The 21,924-nt window shown below is 41.3% G+C and overlaps 1 pseudogene; it reads right to left on the reverse strand.

The window, feature by feature from the left end:
* Mrgprc4-ps (MAS-related GPR, member C4, pseudogene) lies at positions 20,179-21,237 on the reverse strand (annotated as a pseudogene).

Here is a 21,924-nt window from a genome sequence, read left to right on the forward strand (position 1 = left end):
GCAGCTTTATTTATAATAGCCAGAAGCTGGAAAGAACCCAGATGCCCCTCAACAGAGGAATGGATACAGAAAATGTGGTACAATTACACAATGGAGTACTACTCAGCTATTAAAAAGTATGAATTTATGAAATTCCTAGCCAAATGGATGGACCTGGAGGGCATCATCCTGAGTGAGGTAACCCAATCACAAAGGAACTCTCACAATATGTACTCACTGATAAGTGAATATTATCCCAGAAACTTAGGATACCCAAGATATAAGATATAATTTGCTAAACACATTAAACTCAAGAGAATGAAGACCAAAGTGTGGACACTTTGCCCCTTCTTAGAATAAGAAACAAAACACCCATGGAAGGAGTTACAGAGACAAAATTTGGAAGTGTGACGAAAGGATGGACCATCTAGTGATTGCCATATCCAGAGATCCATCCCATGATCAGCTTCCAAACACTGACACCATTGCATACACTAGCAAGATTTTGCTGAAAGGACCCAGATATAGCTGTCTCTTGTGAGACTATGCCAGGGCCTAGCAAACACAGAAGTGGATGCTCACAGTCAGCTATTGAATGGACCACAGGGCCCCCAATGGAGGAATTAGAGAAAGTACCCAAGGAACTAAAGGGAACTGCAACCCTATAGGTGGAACAACAATATGAACTAAGCAGTACCCCGGAGCTCTTGTCTCTAGCTGCATATGTATCAAAAGATGGCCTAGTCAGCCATCACTGCAAAGAGAGGCCCATTGGACTTGCCAGCTTTATATGCCCCAGTACAGGGGAATGCCAGGGCTAAAAAGGGGGAGTGGGTGGGTAGGGGAGTAGGGGGGTGGGTATGGGGGACTTTTGGTTTAGCATTGGAAATGTAAATGAGTTAAATACCTAATAAAAATGGAAAAAAAGAAAGATGAATGTGTGTGTGTGTGTTTGTGTGTGTGTGAATGTGTGTGAGAGAGAGAGAGACATAGAGAGAGACAGAGACAGAGAGAGAGATAGAGAGGCAGAGAGAGAGACAGAGAGAGAGAGACAGAGAGAGAGAGAGAGGGAGAGAGAGAGAGAGAGAGAGAGAGAGAGAGAGAGAGAGAGAGAGAGAGAGAGAGAGAGAAAGAGATAGGAGACAAAGCATTAAAACAAACCAGTAAATGATGACATCAAATTATAGGCTTCAGAATATATCCCTCAGTAATAACCCAATATTAAACAGCCTTAACTATCCATTAGAAAGACACGGAATGGCAAGATTAAAATGCTGGTTGACTTCAGGAAGCACCCCTCAATGAAAAAATGTATTTCTGAGAGTGAAAGGATAAAGACAATGGGTCAAGAAAGTGAAGGGAGGCAGGCAGTAACAGCCATACCCATCTCTAACATAGAAGATTTAAGTCAAAACTAGGCAGTAGAGACAAAGACACCCATTGCATATTAGTAAAGAGAGTGATCCAAAAGGAAGACACAAGGATCAGAAAAAAGAAAAAAGAAAAAGAGTGCTTGGGAAGAGGAAGGAGATCAGCAAGAGTTGGGGCCTCGAGGCGGGAGGTGTTGGGTCCGGCCAGCGGCCCACATGTCTGGGTTCTAGCCTGGGAGACATTTTTGGAATTTGGAAGAGAAGAAGGAACTAGGTAGATGAGAGAAAGAATGGAGCTAAGAAAAAGGTTCTGATCAAAGCTCAATTTTACTATTCGGGGCACTGGGTTATGAAGAAAGGGAAGGGGCCCATTCACGCCAAATCATCCTTGGAGTACAGTTTCAGGTGACCACGTGTCTGCTCCAGAACAGCTAGGTGGCAGGTAGCAACAGTGGGAGTGTCAGACCGATAGGGTGGCAGGCTCCACCTCTGATGCTCTCCTAGCGCTGTCAAACCTGATCAGCCAGATTTCAGGCTGGGGGGGGGGAGGTTACGGGGAGGGGGGAGGGTAGAGGGAGAAGGGGGGAATGTAATGGAGGTGAATTTGATGAAAATACAATATGTACATTATAAAAATGATACAGGAAAACCCATTATGTAGTTAATATGTTAATAAAAACTGAAAAGAGAGGAATGAATGATTGAAAATAGGTATGCACTAAATGGTGGGACACACAATTTGTAAAGTAAATAACTGGATATAAAATGATTGATAGGTCCAGGAACAAAAATAGTGGTTCACGTGAATGCTTCACCTTCACCAATAAATACATAAATCCAGAGAAAGTACTAACACATAAAGTGTAGAGTTAAATTATTTGTCTTAGTCAGGGTTTCAAATTCCTGCACAAACATCATGATCAAGAAGCAAGTTGGGGAGGAAAGGGTTTATTTGGCTTACACCTCCATACTGCTGTTCATCACTAAGGAAGTCAGGACTGGAACTCAAGCAGGTCAGGAAGCAGGAGCTGATGCAGAGACCACGGAGGGATGTTCTTTACTGGCTTGCTTTTTCTGGCTTGCTCAGCCTGCTCTATTATAGAACTCAAGACTACCAGCCCAGAGATGGCACCATCCACAAGGGGCCTTTACCCCTTAATCACTAATTGAGAAAATGCCTTACAGCTGGATCTCATGGAAGCACTTCTCCAATGGAAACTCCTTTCTCTGTGATAACTCCAGCTTGTGTCAAGTTGACACACAAAACCAACCAGTACACTATCCCATAGATCTACTGCTGTTCATCACTAAGGAAGTCAGGACTGGAACTCAAGCAGGTCAGGAAGCAGGAGCTGATGCAGAGACCACGGAGGGATGTTCTTTACTGGCTTGCTTTTTCTGGCTTGCTCAGCCTGCTCTATTATAGAACTCAAGACTACCAGCCCAGAGATGGCACCACCCACAAGGGGCCTTTACCCCTTAATCACTAATTGAGAAAATGCCTTACAGCTGGATCTCATGGAAGCACTTCTCCAATGGAAACTCCTTTCTCTGTGATAACTCCAGCTTGTGTCAAGTTGACACACAAAACCAACCAGTACACTATCCCATAGATCAAAGAGACTTTACATATGGAGAATATTCCATGTGATAGCTGTGGAATACACATTCTTCTTAACAGACAATGGAGATCTCTCTAAGAGAGATCGCAATTTAGGTGACCTGTGAAGTCTCAGTGACACAATTGTTTAAGCAGGACCTCATAGTGACAATATCAGTTGACATACCAATGTTGATGGGGGAAATCTCACAAGGTGCAACTCTAGGTGAAGAGCTACAGGTAATCAATGGCTCTTAAAAGAGGGGAGAATACTGTACCTTCCTGAGCTGCTTACACCTCACCATCTCAATTCCTTTACACTTACAATGGGTAGAATCAAGTATGTCTCCCAGGTGGCTTCTTGAGGAGGGGAAGGAGTAGAACTGATTGTCCCTTTGGGCCCTAACAAGTGAAATAGCCTTCCGTTAGTCTGAGATGGAAACTCATGGTTGGAGCACTGGAAGTGGGCTTCTTGTCACTTTGGCCTGTCACTTAGATAGCCTTGGCTCTAGCTTCACTCCCAAGTCCTACTGGGTATCTGATGCAGAAATTCAGAGCTTTCAGGCCTTAATTTCAGTATTCATGAAGGCCAAGAGTCTCTTACTATAAGAGGCATGGGATACTGCCCTCCCCCACAGAGCTGAAGCCCTTGTGTTGTGTTTGTAAACCATTCTACAGGTAAGGGACATAAACACCTGGGCATGAAAAAAAAGTGGGGAGAATATGTTCTCGTAAGTGGTAAGTCCCATGATCGATTATGCATCCCCAGGTCATCAGCTCTAAACACATATCCAATCAAGCAACACTTAATGATCTAAGTATATTGTATGTATGTGTATGTGTGGGGAGCCGCCCTCACATTTGCTGTTGCAAGATGGCGCTGACATCCTGTGTTCTAAGTGGTAAACAAATAATCTGCGCATGTGCCAAGGGTAATTCTCCACTCCATGTGCTCTGCCTTCCCCATGACGACAACTTGGCCGATGGGCTGCAGCCAATCAGGGAGTGACACGTCCTAGGCGGAGGATAATTCTCCTTAAAAGGGACGGGGTTTCGCCATTCTCTCTCTTGCTCTCTGGCTCGTAAAGATGTAAGCAATAGAGCTCTTGCTCTTGCTCTCTTGCACTCTTGCTCTCTTGCTCTCTTGCTCTCTTGCTCTCTGGCTCCTGAAGATGTAAGCAATAAAGCTTTGCCGCAGAAGATTCCGGTTTGTTGCGTCTTTCCTGGCCGGTAGCGAACGCGTGTAAGATGTATGCACATATGCATACATGTATGTTACAATAATAAAGAAGAAGTTATGGATTTTATGGAGGAGGACATGGGGGGAGGACACGGGAGGAGTTGGTGTGGGAAGAATAGGGGTAGAAATGTTGTACATGTAGTACTCATGTATTAAGTTCTCAAAAAATTAAATAACCCAATTCTTTACATATACAAATAAATTGAAATGATTTCTTTTGTCTTATAAGATCATAGTAGAAGAAACCAAGAAACTGATAGCAAAGAAACTATGAAAACTTAAAAATATATGGAGATAGAAGCTTTTCTTAGATAAAGAAACTAGGAAGGAAATAAAAGATAACATCTTTGTGTGGGTGTGGTCAGCCCTAAAACATACATACAGGTTATTGTGGTAACTCACCATCCCAAATAAGCCCTGGCAATGAAAACACAACTCAATTCATATGAATACATACTATGTGCCTAGATTGGGTAGATCTACTGCTACACTACCATCTTCCAGATCAAGGACACCCCTTAAAACTTGTGGTTTCTCCAGGCTACTTTCTTCTGCTCAGCTTTTCTTCTTCTTCCTCCTCCTCTGTATCCTCTTCCTCTTCCATTTTCTCCTTTTTCTCCCTTCCCACCTTCTGTTCCACCTTCCCTTTCATCTGCCCAATCATCAGCTCTCCATTATTTTACAAATTAAGGTGGGAAGCAGGTTTACAGGAAACCACCTGAGTGCTGCTGACTCATTCCTTATTCCCAGACACTCACAGAAGAACTGAATTACCATCAAATATAGTTAGGCCCTAGGTTATCTGCAACAACATGTGACATTACACAGACCAAACAGGTTGTATTTAGGAATATATGTGTTTGTATATATGTATACACACACACACACACACACATATATCCACATATATATCCATATATATACATATATATATGGATATATATATGTATATATATCTTCAATGTATGTATATACATAGAATGCATATGTATGAATCTTATATGCATATATATATATATATGTATATATATATATATGAATGAAATATCAATTAGGGAAAAATAGAAGGGTGGGGTTGGATATGGGGGAGGTCTTGGAGAGAGAAAATAGAAGGAAGAAATGTAATTCAATTGTAATCTCATATTTAAAAGTAATATCGGAAAAATAAATGATAAAAAATGCTATTTTTAAAAAAAACCCTAGAATCATATGAAAATCTAAACAGAGCTTACATAATTTCATGTACAGAGAAGGCAGTGCTAATTGGTAGTTTATAGTTAGGAGTGCTTTTTAAAAAATATCAGAGCAAACTAAAACAACTTAAGGATGTACCTCCAAAGTCTTAGAAAACCAAGAACAAGACAAACCCTAGTTGATAGACAGAGGCAATCAAGACCAGGGCAAAGGTCAATGAATTGGACACTAAAGAACAATACACTGAACCAATAAGATGAGCTGGTCCTCTGAGAAGCTAAACCAGGATTAGTACCATCATCCAAACAAACCTAAAGTGACAAAGATAAGTCAAAAAAATTAGAGATTAAAGTGGGGTCATCATGACAGAGGAGTACTAGGGAATATTTTTGTAGAGTAGTTATCTGATAAATTGGAAAAAATCTAGAAGAAATGGATATATTGTCAGACAATATTAAAAATGTACTAGGTTTTTTTTTATTGCAGTAGGAAATGTCTTATTTTGGATTTTACTGCTCTGAACAGACACCATGATTAAGGCAACTCTTATAAGGACAACATGTATTTGGGGATGGCTTACAGGTTCAGTGGTTCAGTCCATAATTAAGGCAGGAACATGGCAGCATCCAGCCAGGTATGTCGCAGACAGAGCTGAGAGTTCTACATCATCATCTGAAGGGCTCTAGGAGAAGACTGGCTTCCAGGCAGCTAAGATGAGGGTCTTAAAACTCACACCCACAGTGACACACTTCCTCCAACAAGGCTACACCTTCTAATAGTGCCACTCCCTGGGCCAAGCATATACAAACCATTACAGGAAATATACTGAAGAAGAAATCAGGGCAATAGTCATAGACATTGACCCAGGAAATTCCTAGGAGTAAGTATAACCAGGGTCAGAAAGAATGGAATAACGAAATAGGCTCAGAGGAAATAAATTGAAGACACTTAAAGCTTTGGAAAGATCTATGTCTGTCTATTGTCTGCATCAGTAATGTGAAAATGGATCCAGGGGAGTCTCCACAAAAGTCCAATTACATTCTTGCACAAATAGAAACAAAACCCCTAAAATTCATAGAGTAGCATACAAGGCCAGAAATGACCAAGGCAATCCTGAGCAAGAACAGTGCTAGAAACATCACATTGTCTGGTTTCAAATGGTAATAATGACCTGTACCAATGAATCAAAAGTGATACCAGCCCAAGAGATAGAAAATGGAGACCAGTGTCATAGATTAGAGGATTCACCTACTTCCATCTGACCCTCAACAAAGGTAAGTAAGATGGCCTCTTCAGGAAACACTGCTATTAAACAGGAAATCCACAGGTAGAAGATTGAAACTACCCCATCTCTCATGCTGCTCAAAATCAATTAAAATGATCATCCCAGTCCAAATGAATATCACTAAGGCAATAAACAGGAATGAATGCTGGTGAGGGCACAGTGAAAACAGATCCCTTGACTACTGAAGGGAGTATAAGTTATTGCAGCCCATAAGGCAATCAGTGTGGCTATCATTCAACAAGGAGAGCTATAATTGCCATAGGTTTCATGTAGGTTGCTTTTGGGTGTATAGCTTAAGAAATCAAAGTCAGTATACACTAGAGACTATTACAACTATTATAGTTATAATCATGTTTATTGTGGTCTTATTCACAATAGTCAAATTATGGAAGCAACCTACATGCTCATAAAAGGATGTATGGATAAAGGAAACACACACACACACACACACACACACACACACACACACACACACACACACACACACACAGAGAGAGAGAGAGAGAGAGAGAGAGAAATTATAGTTTTATTCATGTATAGAGGAAATAATGTGGTGATAGGATATGCCTCAGTGGATCAAGTCGTTAGATCACCAGTACCCTTGTACAAAGCCATGGAGATGGTTCAGTGGATAATACAATTGTTGTGCAAATATGAGGAGTGTAGATCTCCAGAACCTACTTGTAAGCTGGATAGCTGCATCAGCCACCTGTAATCTAAGCACTTTCGAGGCAACAATCAATGCTGGCTAATTTTATGTCAACTTGACACAAGATAGAGACATCTGAAAGGAGGAAACCTCAAAAATGCCTCCATAAGACCCAGTTGTAGGGCATTTTCTTAATTAATGACTGGTGGGGTTGGGCCCAGATCATTGTTGTAGTGCCATCCCTGGGATGGTGGTCCTGTGGTCCTTAAGAAAGTAGGCCGAGCAATCCATGAGAAGCAAGGCAGTAAGCAGCATCTCTCCATGTCCTTTGCATTGACTCCTGCCTCCAGGTCCCTGCCCTGCTAGATTTCCTGTCCTCACTGTTTCTGATGATGAACTGTTATATGGAACTGTGAATAAAACTAACCATTTCATACCCACGTTGTCTTTCCCTACCCAAGTAGCTTTTGGTCGTGGTTTCATAACAGCAATAGTCACCCTAACAAAAACAGGGGTTCCCCAGAGTGAGCTTGCAAGCCAAATTAGCTAGAATTTGCTAGCCCTAGGATTAGTGAGATACCCTGACTCAATCAATAAATTGTGTGTGTGTCATGTTATGCACTCACTGATAAGCAGATACCAGAAACTTAGAATATCAAAGATACAATTTGCAAAACACATGAAACTCAAGAAGAAGGAAGACTAAAGTGTGGATACTTAGCTCCTTCTTAGAATGGGGAACAAAATACCCATGGAAGGAGTTACAGAGACAAAGTTAGGAGCTGAGACGGAAGGATAGACCATCCAGACACTGTCCCACTTGGCCATCCATCCCATATACAACCACAAAACCCACACACTCTTGTATATGGTAGAAAGATTTTGATGACAGTTCCCTGACATAGCTCTCTCTTGTGAGGCTATGCCAATGCCTGACGAATACAGAAGTGGATGCTCACAGTCATCTATTGGATGGAACACAGGGTCCCCAATGAAGGAGCTAGAGAATGTACCCAAGGAGCTAAAGAGGTCTGCAACCATATGGAAGGAACAACAATATCAATTAACTAGTACCCCCCAGAGCTGTGTCTCTAGTTGCGTATGTAGCAGATGATGGCCTAGTCAGCCATCAATGGGAGTAGAGGCCCTTGGTCTTGGGAAGATCATATGCCCCAGTACAGGGGAATGCTAGGGTCAGGAAGCAGGAGTGGGTGGATTGGGGAGCAGGGCAGGGGGAGGATATAGGGGCCTTGGGGATAGCATTTGAAATGTAAATGAAGAAAATATGTAATAAAAATGCCATTTAAAAATAAACTGTGTGTTTGGATAGTGTGATCAAGTGAGATACCTCATTTCTTACTTCTAACCTACACAAACCTGTGTGTGAGCAATGAAATTATTTCAGATTGAGGAACACTGGGGAGATTGGAGAACTGAAAAAAAAAAACCCACACGACAGTAAAATTGGGAGTACTTACGAGATGGTGGAGAAGTGCAAGAGGAGGTAGGGAAGAAAATATGGTGAAGGTATGAATCCCTTCCAGGTACTGCAGTTACATAGGAAACATCATTATCAAACCCAATGATCTTGTATGATTAATATATCCTGATAAAAAGGATACCTGTTCAAATTTGTGTCATAATTAGGAGATGGTTGCTTATTCAGCTGCTTTGTTGTTTCCTCATCTTAATTAATTTCTTGTCTTCATATCCTTGAACTTTACTGACAGTTTTAAGGAGGATTGGACTGGTCTGGATTTCCTATCATTTCTCTCCCTGTTTTAAAATTAATGCTGTTGTAGCTTCATTAGTGTCATCTAGAGAACTAACAATTTCTTGAGATTTATAAAGCTATGTATTTTTCCCCTGATGGTTGAACATTTGTGGGGACAGACATTTCTTTTTCATTTTTATTTGGTGGGGACAGACCCCCATCTCTGCTTGGTGTGTAATCCATATTGGTGAACAGGCACCTAGTGCTGGCCCTAAGCAGTCAGTTCATGCTCTCTGGTTCTCTAGATAGCTGAGCAATCCCTTAGCTCTCAATTTGGGTGGGGTAGCTGGCTGGGCTGTTGTTTGGCAAGACCACTGGCTGACATCTGCAACCCCACAGAGCAAGAGCATGTGCACTGAAGTTACCTCAGGTCTGCTGGAACACCCCATGCATTCTCTGGTCATAACGGTCTGTGATTTGAGCTCATCTGTTGAGCAGGTCAGCAGAAAAACCTTCACTTGTAAAGAGATCAGGATGGAGTCTCATGAATATTAGCTAGCAGCTTCTAACCACTCACTGACCTGCCTGTCTGCATCAAATTCACCAAAATGGAGCTGTGCACTGCTCATCTTTTCCTCTCATGGCCCCAATGACAACTTTAATATGCTGCCCCAGTATGGATTTTTGTGGATATAAGCACACAAAAGATGTAACAATAGATTCAGAAATAAGTTGTAGATAGACCCTTACCTTTCCCCAATCCTCTTGTTGGATGTAGCTCACTGGCTTGTGTAGAAGGAAAGATACAGTCACTACAGAAAATTTCTTTGCTCTGAAGAAGTGCATTTAAAAGTTGGAAGGAAGTCAATGTTATCAATTCCCCAGACAGCTTGGTGGTTTTCTTCTCAGAGTCCTATTGGCAAGTGGGAGTGTAGGGTCTGTTACATCATATTCCTCCTGAGACATTTTTCAATCTCTGTTTTTGCTATGCTTTTATCTCTCAACTTGCACTCATCACTACTCCATTGTGTCTTTCCTCCTGTAATTGATTGTTTCTTGGAGTTTCCTGCCACCTGGACAATAATGCCAAGAAAAGTGAGCAGTGTCCTTAAGTGCTCAGTAGGGATGGAACAAAGTCTCCATCTTTTGCTTCATACTCCCAATGACCTTCCTTTCCTTTTCTCTGCTAAAGCAGCAATGTTGGTATATTTCCAGATTCTTCCAAATATCATAGAAATGCATCAAAGGAAAGGCTAATGTCTCATGACTTTAATCCCAGCACTCAGGAGGCAGAGGGAGGTGGATTTCTGAGTTTGAGACCAGCCTGGTCTACATAGTGAGTTCCAGGACAGCCAGGGCTAATACACAGAAACCCTGTCTCAAAAATCAAAAATCAAAAATCAAAAAAAAGGATGGGGGCAAGTTTGTTTGGATGCAATTGTGTATTAAACTATTTATTCCTAAATATCTTAATAGTTAAGCTTACAGTTTTGATCAGTAAGCATTCATTTTCATTTTATATTTTTTTCTCTGTTAACAGTTATACAATCCAACTACATGAGATGTAAAAATGTTTTATGTATGCTAGACATACTGAGAAGTGACTTAAAGACACTGCTCTCTGTATTTAATCTATCTATTAAGATTGGGTCTCATGTATTCAAAGAGGGCCTCAAACTTTCTATATACATTAGAATGACTTTGAATTTCTGATTTTCTTGTCTTTTTCTTCTAACTAGGTTAATAGGCATATGCCAGAACAGATAATTTATGTGAGTCTGGGAATTATCCCCATGGATTCATACATGGTAGGGAAGTGCTTTATAACCTGAGACATATCCTCATGCCCAGCCCATGAATAAGAGATTTAAACAGGTAGTCTGTGTCTGTTAAGTGAGCAGTGGTGAATGGAGCAAGGGCACCAAGAGTGTGTGCAAGGTCTTGACTCTAACAAGACACTGTGGACTCTGAATGTAGCAAGCCTGGACTTGATATGTATTGTCAAGAGATTGGGTTGAATGTGGGGAGGCTATTGGAGCAGAGACTTTATGGAAAACAGTTATACAGAAGAGGGGAGGATGATGTGCAAATGAAGGCTTTGGCAGTCCCACTGATGTGCAGCTTGACTCAATACAGAACAGGTGATTGTATAGAGTGGGTGGTATGGTTAAAAAAGGTTAGAATGTAGAGAAGAGAGGATTGATCATCTAGATGGATATGGTATTTGCTATAAATGAGGACAGGGCTGGTTCTCAATAAATCTGTAAACCAGACAGGCCATGATCTAATTGAGTAAACAGTTAAATACCCATGAAAGAGATTAAGAATGTAATTTTTAAATGCAGAAATAAAGTGCTTCACAACCTGCATAAGATTGCAGTAGTCAACACTCTAGGAGGTTAAGGGGAGGCAACCCACCCCTAGTTGAAGAATATCAGGCACTCAATGTTGCTGAGTTGCAGGGTAGGCTTTTCACAGGGACAAGATCCCAAGACATTTTGCCCATTTTTAAGTGGTCAGCCTTATACATACACTTCTTGGATTCAGCAGGTTTCATATGTAAAACAAAAATCATAAAACATGTGCAGTTTCTGCTCTATTCTTTTGCTGTGAAGAGACACCATGACCCAGGTAACTCTCAGAAAACATCTAATTGGGGGGCTTGACTACAGCCCTAGAGGGTTAGTCCTTAATTATCTTACAGCAGACAGACATGGTGCTGGAGCAGTACATGTGAGTTTTAAAATCCTGATCTGCAGTCAGGCAACAGGCAGAGAAATGGGGGAGAAGAGAGAGAGAGAGAGAGAGAGAGAGAGAGAGAGAGAGAGAGAGAGAGAGAGAGAGAGAGAGAGAGAGAGAGAGAGAGAGAAACAGAGACAAAGAGACAAAGAGACAAAGAGACAGATTCAGTCAGAATCAGAGAGACACGCAGAAATAGAGAAATACAGACAGAAAGAGACACATAGACAGAAAGAGGTACACAGACTGAGACACAGACAGACAGACAGACAGACAGGCACACACACACACATACACACACACACACAAACACACACACAAAACATCAAAATCCATACCCAAGTAACACACTTCTTCCAAAAAAGCCATACCTCCTATTTCTTCTCAAGTAGTTCCACTCTGTGTTGACAAAGCATTAAAATATGAGTCTGTCGTGTCCATTCTCATTTAAACCATCACATATAGAAGATGACACAACTAGAGATGGGGAATGTGTGCAGCACACAGAATGAGTAGGAGTGGTGGAGGGAACTGTTTAATAATAAAAACACATTGCCCTCATATATGAAATTCTCAAACTTGTCATTGCAAAGAAATGAACTCTTTAACATGGAGCAAAATCCTAACACTAAGATAGGAAGTCATAATGGTTACCTTACAAGATGTTCAGCCACAGGGATGTGGGACAGAGCAAGGCACATCCGGTGATGTGTATCTGGCTAGTATCATGGCTCTGGTCCTGGATGGAGTGTGGATGTGGAAATGGAGCTGAAATAAAGAAGTTGAAAAGTTTCTCCAGCAAATTTCTGCCCTAAAATCACAAGGATAAGAAGGGAAGCCTGGCCAGGGTTAGGATGCAGATGGAGAAGGCATTTCTGATTATCCAGAAGCCCACATCCAGAACACAACTGCATTTTCTGCTAGCCAAGCTCAGGCATTGATGCTCAGCACACACTAATCAGGGTCTTTATTTCTGCTGATTCAGAGATGACTTGGTATCATTTTAAATTTTAATTAGTCATATGCTTTTGTCATTGTCCCCATATTACCTATAGGAAAGTAGAGATGCAAGGCAGTTCAGAAATGGTTCCAGGCTGTCTCAGCTAGTGTTTTACTGCTGTGAACAGACATCACAAACAGGGCAACTCTTATATAAGGCCAGCATTTAACTGGGGCTGGCTTCCAGGTTCAGAGGTTCAGTCCATTATCATTAAGGAGGGAACATCAACCTCTGTTGTGCCCTGTGTAGTAGACAATAATCTGGCTGAATGGTTGCCAGAAGGATAAAGGATATGCATCTACTCTCTTGTAATATGGGAGATCTGGAAATGACAGTTCACACACATTAGAAGAGAAAATGGAAATTTGAAACCCATCAAAAACATTAGTGCAGGAATTAGGAACAGTGCTTCAGTGGATAACAAAGGCAGACTTTAGGGTCTTTGATGTCTTCCTATCTCTGAAAGCCCTGCTCAGTCCAGACTGCCCAGTCCTCAGCAGGACAGAAGGCTGTGAGTGAAAGGTAGCAGGAACCTTGACCTATCAAGGCTGAATGCATGCATCGCTCATGTGCTCCCCTGGTTTCTGCAACCCTGCTTAGGTTGAGGAGGATGTGGAGGAAAAGCCACAACTTCTGTTACTGTCTTGCAGGGAGCACTGGACTTCTGCTTTGAGCTACTTTTGTTAGAAACTGTTCTCATTACCAAGACCATACACCTGACATAAAGCAACTTGTGAGTGGAAAGACTTTTTTGCTTTTGGCTCGAAATTTGAAAGAGTAGAGTCCATCATGACTTAGATCTTGGGATTGTTTGTGTTTTCTTCTAGCCATAGCTGCCCTGTGTCATGTAGCACTAAGAGAAGTCACATGTAAGCATGACTCTGATTCTACATCAGAATGTCCCCATAATCCCTTAGCCTTAAGCCCAACATTCAGATTTCTCCTGGGTCTTCCCTGGCTGTGTAATGAGTGGTGTGAACTGAAGTTAGAGAAAATGGCACTGGCTTTGTGGTCCTTGAGGCTGACAGCTTAGAACAATGACTGTGGAAAGTACAAATGTTTCAAGTCTAGACCAGAGCCAAATTCTGTTGGGCTACATTTATCTTTCCTATTAACCATTCATCAATATTTCTGTACTTGACTTAATCTCCTTAACATTAGGTCTTAATATCGTAACAGGCCATGCACCTCAACCATGTTGAAGGCTAAGAATGCTATTAGAGAATATTTGAATCTTATAGCAGTGATTTTTCTCCTTGGACTTAACCTGCATAAACGAGGTTTCCATTGGCATTTTAAAATTTTATTTATGGCTTTTTCCCTGCCCCCCTGTAATTTATTCCTGTAGAACTCTCAGGAAGCCGTTTCTAAATGGGAACATTGTATTTGGGGCAATTTGAACCTGTGTTCTTGAGCCATAGATTTTATATGTGGCTCATAATAAGCTCTCTCATGTTCCTTTGATGTGAGAGTTGTGGTTTGTGTGAGTGATGGAAGGAGCTGTCTTTATCTACACTTGTTACTAGATGCTGTATGATTCATGTGTATTCTCTTGGTGATTTCTCTTCTTAAAATAGTTTGCTGTACATATGGAGCAACCCATGGCTTCAGCCATATACATAGTAGAGAATGGCCTCATTGGCCATTAATGTGAGGAGAGGCCCTTGGTCCTGTGAAGGCTCAATGACCTAGTATAAAGGAATGCCAGGGTGGGGTGGTGGGTGGAGGGGGGTTGGTGGAGGAGCACCCTCTAAGAAGCAGGAGGACTGGATTGGATAGGGAGTTTCTACAGGGGAAACTGGGAAAGGGGATACTATTTGAAATGTAAATAAATAGAATATCCAACAAAAAAAAAGAGAAAAAATTAGTTTTTTTTTTTTTTTTTGTAGAAAGGGCTTGTTCCAGGGCCTCAATATATTTAAATTGAATTCCAATGGGACAGGCATCAAGGATCCCAAAACTTAAAAAAAAAAAAAACAAAAAACATTCACTTTCTGGAGGGTTATATGAAAATTGAAAGGATTTTCTGCCATTAGCAAATGCAGTATTTAGGAAATCTTGCCCCTTTATAGCCCACAATTCAGATGAAAATAAGAATAAAATCGTGTAAAGTAAGGTACAAAGTAATTATGAATGGGGAGGCAAATGTCTTTGGAGCTTGTGTTTCTGGCTTGTAGTTGGAATTTGCTCTCTTGGCCTGTCTACCTCTCTGCTCCTTGATCTTTAGGTTAGTGTCCTAGTCAGCTGTTTTGTGTTGTGATAAAGCACTGACCAAAAGCAACCTGGACAGGAAAAGGTATATTTCACTTTATATGTTGGGTCTATATTCAATGAAGTCAGGGAAGAAGCCCAAGCAGGGACCCAGAAGTAGGAATGGAATGAGAAACCAAGACTGGCTTGCTCTCTGTAGCTTTCTGTGCTTGCTTTCTTATACACCCCTAGATTGCCTGCTCAGGGGTGGCACCACCCAAAGTGGTCATGGCTCTCCCACATCAATCATTGATTAAGACCATGCCATACAAGCAAACCTACATATCATTTTGGTGGAGACAATTTCTCAATCAAGGTTTCCTCTTCCCAGAGCACCCTAGTTTGTGTCAACTTGACAAAAGCTAAACAGAACAGCTAGAAAAGGTATTAAGATTAACACTGCCCTTTGCATGACAGATAACATCTTACTGAAACAACAGCCTGTGATGTTTAAGTGAGCAATTAACTGTCAATTAGACTTTTGTGGTGAGAGATATGACTCATGAATTCTTGAGAGTGCTTTAAAATGTAGGGTTAAAGTTGGGTGCACTCTCTGATTGACAGATATTCACTGAGTATGTACTATTCTCCAAAGTATCTTCATTGATGCAGTGCACAGCTGTTAACAAAACAAAGTCTTGAGAGGCTACATTCTTTGGAGGAAAACTGGCACCTCCTGCAGGTCTCTCCAGTTTATCTATCTGTGGTTCTCCTGTCTTTTTGATCCATGACTACTGTGCTTTCAAGCCTCTGACACATTTTCCATCTGCCTCATTGCATCTGACTCTCTTCAGTGGGACAACAGAAACAGTTGGGGGAAGGTAAATGTCTTCATATTGCTCCACTTCTCTCTATAGCGTCCCTTAGTATCATTTACTATGTTCTCTGCCTTTGCTCCTGCTACTCTACATGAAACACCTCTTCTTCCATTAAGGCCATTCTTATAAGAGATCAGAATATTGGAGGTTGAAGACTCATTCAGAGTATAATGCAGGTTTGGCAAAGGCCACAGTTACCCACATTAAAGGGCTGTATTGCTTGCTGCTTTGGGTAAGTGGAAGAATTAATATTTATGCACTCTTCTCATTTCCTGGCTTCTTTTGATTCATTTCATTGTCTGGTTTTAAAAAAAATGTATGCATGTATTCAGCAAATGGAGGTTCCTGAACACACATAGAGAAACAAGTATTTTCAGGTGGAGTTGGAGAGAGTAGACAATGATGAACACAATGATAACCCATAATTATGATTTACAAAATTATATCTCTAACAGGACACTTTAGTCTCAGTCGAGCTTATTTCTATCTGTTTATGTTTGCTTTTCAATTCTTTTATAACCAGTTACTAGGAATGCACAGCCTCTAACAACACAGTGATTGTATATGGTTTCTATATGTCAGGAATCAGATTCCATCTTAACTAGTGCTTCTTTTCATGGACTTATAAGGATATAGTCAAGGAGTTGACTGGATTATGTGTCCCATTTTAGACTTAGGTTCTGTTATTACCTTACTGGCTGACATCAGAACCTAGTCCACTTCACAACATAGCAGTCTGTTCCAGAAAGACAACAGCCAAGTGTCTCTGGAACTTCCTGTCTTACAGCCAAACTCTCTAAAATTTCATTTATCAGGCTCCATTGTCTTCCTTCTGTCATTTCTTACTGTTCCTTAGCTTTATACACTGTAGCCACAATGGCCTCACTGTTATTCTTCACACCCACTGAACCTCTGCTATTTCCTCCCATCTTTACAGGATCCAGTTTCTGTCTTTGCCCTGCTCAATCTCAGCTTTTGCTGAGAGATCAGACACTTGCTGATCTCATACATTTCCTGCTATTGCCCTGGTCATTGACCTAATCATTGCCTAACATTCTACTCAACATTTTGTGTTCATTTTATTGGTTCCATGTGAGGGAGTGCTTTTCTGAGTTTTAATGAGGAAAGTGACTGTAAACATTCTTGTACAATGATTAATTGTATGAACATAAATATTAATATCTCTGGATCAAATACTTAACTTTAAGATTATTAAGTTAAATGATTATATACATACTTAAAATTATTATTTTTTATTTTTAAGTGTGTGCATACCATGTGTGTTCTTTTGTGATTGGGTTACCTCACTCAAGATGATATCCTCCAGATCCATCCATTGTCTAAGAATTTCATAAACTCATTCTTTTTAATAGCTGAGTAGACCTCCATTGTTTAAATGTGCCACATTTTCTCTATCCATTCCTCTGTTGAGGAACATCTGGGTTCTTTCCAGCTTCTGGCTATTATAAATAAGGCTTGTATAAACATAGTGGAGCATGTGTCCTTATATGTTGGAGCATCTTCTGGGTATATGTTCAGGAGTGGTATTGCTAGATCTTCTGATAGATCTATGTCCAATTTTCTGATGAACTGCTAAACTGATTTCCAGTGTGGTTGTGCCTGCTTGCAGTCCCACTAGCAATGGAGGCGTGTTCCTCTTTTTCCATATCCTTGCCAGCATCTGAATTTTTGATTTTAGCCAATCTGAGTGGCTTGAGGTGGAATCTCAGGGTTGTTTTGATATGCATTTCCCTGATTACTAAGGATGTTGAACATTTCTTTAGGTGTTTCTCAGCCATGTATTATTTCTCAGTTGAGAATTCTTTGTTTAGCTATGTACCTCCTTTTTTAATCAGGCTATTTGGTTCTCTGGAGTCTAACTTCTTGAATTCTCTGTATATATTGGATATTAGCCCTCTATTGGATGTAGGATTGGTAAAGATCTTTTACTAATCACTTAGTTGCCATTTTGTCCTATTGACAGTGTCCTTTACCTTACAGAAGCTTTGAAATTTCATGAGGTCCCATTTGTCAGTTCTTTATCTTAGAGCATAGGCTATTGTTGTTCTAATCTCCCCTGTGACATGTATTTGAGGCTCTTCCCTCCTTTCTTTTCTGTTAATTTCAGTATATCTGGTTTTATGTGGAGGTCCTTGATCCACATGAACTTGATTTTTGTACAAGGAGATAAGAATGTCAATTTGCATTCTTCTACCTGCTCACTGCCAGTTGACCCGTGTTGAAAATAATGCTGTCTTTTTTCTAAGTGGATAGTTTCAGCTTCTTGTTCAAAGATCAAGTGACCATATTTATATGCGTTCATTTATGGGTCTACAATTCTTTTTTCTTTTCTTTTCTTTTCTTTTCTTTTCTTTCCTTTTCTTTTCTTTTCTTTTTTATTGGATATTTATTTCATTTACATTTCCAATGCTATCCCAAAAATCCCCCACACGCTCCCCAACCCACTCTCCCACCCACCCACTCCCACTTCTTGGCCCTGTCATTCCTCTGTACTGAGACATATAAAGTTTGCATGACCAATGGGCCTCTCTTTCCACTGATGGCCGATTAGGCCATCTTCTGATTCATATGCAGCTAGAGTCAAGAGCTCCGGGGGGTTGGGGGGTACTGGTTAGTTCGTATTGTTGTTCCACCTATAGGATTGCAGATCTCTTTAGATCCTTGGGTACTTTTTCTATCTCCTCCATTGGGGGCCCTGTGATCCATCCAATAGCTGACTGTGAGCATCCACTTCTGTGTTTGCTAGGCCCTGGCATAGTCTCACAAGAGACAGCTCTATCTGGGTCCTTTCAGAACAATCTTGCTAGTGTATGCAATGGTGTCAGCATTTGGAAGCTGATTATGGGATGGATCCCCGGATATGGCAGTCTCTAGATGGTCCATCCTTTCGTCACAGCTCCAAACTTTGTCTCTGTAACTCCTTCCATGGGTGTTTTGTTCCAATTCTAAGAAGTGGCAAAGTGTCCACACTTTGGTCTTCGTTCTTCTTGAGTTCCATGCGTTTAGCAAATTGTATCTTATATCTTGGGTATCCTAAGTTTCTGGGCTAATATCCACTTATCAGTGAGTACATATTGTGTGAGTTCCTTTGTAGAAGGGTCTACAATTATATTCACAGATGTCTCATCATAGAAATGGATACAGAAACTGTGGAAATTTACACAGTGGAGTACTACTTAGCTATTAAAAATAATGAATTCATGAAATTCTTAGGCAAATGGATTGAACTAGAAAATATCATCCTGAGCAAGGTGACCCAATCACAAAAGAACACACATGATATGCACTCACTGATAAGTGGAGATTAGCCTAGAGGCTCAGAATACTCAAGATACAATTCATAGACAACATGAAGCTCAAGAAGAAGGAAGACCAAGGTATGGATACTTCGTTTCCTCTTATAAGGGGAAACAAAACACTCATGGGAGGTGTTGCAGAGAGAAGGTTTGGAGCAGAGACTGAAGGAAAGGACATCCAGAGATTGCCCTACCTGGGGATCCATCACATATATAGTCACCAAACTCAAGCAGTATTGTGGATGACAACATGTGCTTGTTGTCAGAAGCCTGATATAGTTGTCTCCTGAGAGGCTGTGCCAGTGCTGATGAATACAGACATGGATGCTCATACCAATCCATTGTACTGAGCACAGAGTTCCCAATGGAGGAGCTAGGGGAAGGAACCCAGGTGCTGAAGGGGTTTGTAGCCCTATAGGATGAACAACAATATGAACTAACCATTAACCCCAGACCTTTCAGGGACTGAACCACCAACCTAAGAGTACACATGGAGGGACCCATGGCTCCAGTTGCATGTGTAGCAGAGGATGGCCTTGTAGCTCATCAATGGGAGGAGAGACTCTTGGTCCTGTGAAGGCCCTATACCCCAGTGTAGGGGAATGCCTAGGATAGAAGTAGAAGTGGGAGGGATGGTGTACAGGGGGATGACAGTAATGGGTTTTCAGAGGGAAAATCAGGAAAAGGGACAACATTTGAAATGTAAATAAAGAAAATATCTAATAAAAAACAAAAAGTGAAAAAAAAGAAAAAAGTGCAAAAAGGTGTTCAATTATGGGAGTGAGTATATTGAGGAGCAGTGGGGGGGGGAAGGGGAGAGGGGGCTTTTGGAGGGGAAACTAGGAAAGGGGATAACATTGGAAATATAAATATAGAAAATATCTAAAAAAATTAAATTATATACAAAATGTTTTGGAGGATATTTGAGAAATTCATTGACAAGGCCAAGAATGTTGGAGAAATTCTTATTTATGACTACTTTGAGACTTATAAGAAAATTGGATTAAAAAATAATCAATTGAAAGCACTGCAACCAGTGAGGTGTTTCTGAGAGAAGATTAAGTTAATGTTGTCTTGACTCTCAACATCTGCTTTCTGACATCTCAGTAGTTTTCTGAAGATGGCTATCTGTATATTCATCCTCCTCAGGAGTGTCCTCCAGAGCCCTCTTAATAATAGTTTGGCGGGACCAATGCTTTCTACAATGCCTAAAGGAGCCTACAATGAAGGAAATGATGGGTTTGGCAAAGCTGTTTACAAAGGGCAGGAGTGCAGTAACTTGATAAATGTGACAAATGGGATGATGCAAATGAACCCCAAACCAGTTTAACAGGAACAAGTAAAGCCCAACAGGTAGGCCACAGATGAGGTAGACCATCACTGTGAGAGAGATGATAACATACAGCAAGGACAGGGGTTTCCTCCTGGAGCCACAGAGGATCCTCAGTCGTAGGGCCAGACTGGACCCAGAGAGAAGCATAAATAAAAAAAAAAAGAAATCAGAAATGCAGTTAGAATAAAATCAACATTTTTCCACAACTGATGATGAGTCTCACCCAGGAATCCTGAGAAGTACTAATCGAGGATGCCCATGAGAAAGGACAGAACCCAGATTAGGGCACATATGATAGCTGACATGTTTCTTGTGTGGTGGCAGTGGTGCCAGATTGGCCACAATACAGGCAGGCAGTGCTCCATGCTAATAGCACTGAGGTAGCTCAGCCCTGCATTATTGGGAATGATTGCTGCATTCCATAAGATATCTTTGCTTAATTTATGGGCCTAGATGAAGTCAAGGATCCATAGCAGAGAGTCAATGAACTGGCAGGAGAGGAAGAAGGAATCTGCCAGAGCCAGATTGAGGACATAGTCTGAGATGGGCTATCCTGTGCATGTGGAATCTCAGGAGCCAGAGTACAATGGTATTTCCTGCCAGTTCCACCAGGACAGTGATGAGGACCAGAAAGGATGGAGTCAGGATTGTACTGCAGTTGGGATGACCAGTTTCATTCAGTGGTGTGATTCTGTGTTGTGGGATGAGATGATTGGATCCATGCTCACAAATCTTCCAGTGGTATCCCTGTGAACACAGACTACATTTGATCACCTGAACATTGACCCTTCTGATCTTGGTTCCTGGATCCTGCTGAGACTAGCCTACACATGTGAGAGTGTGGACTACAGAAGCTAACAGCTTCTGAGGCAGACCCCGTTTCAGGCTCCAGATATCCGGGCACCTTCCCTGTCAGAGGAGAGGTGTCCACCTCACCTGGGAGTGTTTTGCTGGAGTACCATGGGGAAGCCATCTTGGTTCCCCGATCCCTCTGAGACTAGTCTGTGTAGGTGAGAGTTTGGAATACAGAAGCTAACAGCTTCTGGGACATGCCCTATTTCGGGCCTTCATCTTCTGCCAGGAGGCAGGTCCGAATGCCAGATATCTGTGCACCTTCCCTGCAAGAGGAGAGCTTGCCTGCAGAGAGTGCTCTAACCACTGACACTAAGGAGAGAGCTAGTCACACAGGTTTGCTGATAGAGGCTAACAGAATCACGAGAGGAACAAGCTCTAATCTCAGAAAACTATAACAACTAACTCCATAGATTACCAGATGGCAAAAGACATAGGTAAGAATTTTACTAACAGAAACCAAGACAACTCACCATCATCAAAACCCAGCACTCCCACCTCAGCCAGTCCTGGGCACCCCAACACACCCGAAAAGTTAGACCCGGATTTAAAAGCATATCTCATGATGATGATAGAGGATATCA

The sequence above is a fragment of the Mus musculus genome, chromosome 7, assembly GCF_000001635.26.
Source record: "Mus musculus strain C57BL/6J chromosome 7, GRCm38.p6 C57BL/6J".
NCBI lineage: Eukaryota > Metazoa > Chordata > Mammalia > Rodentia > Muridae > Mus > Mus musculus.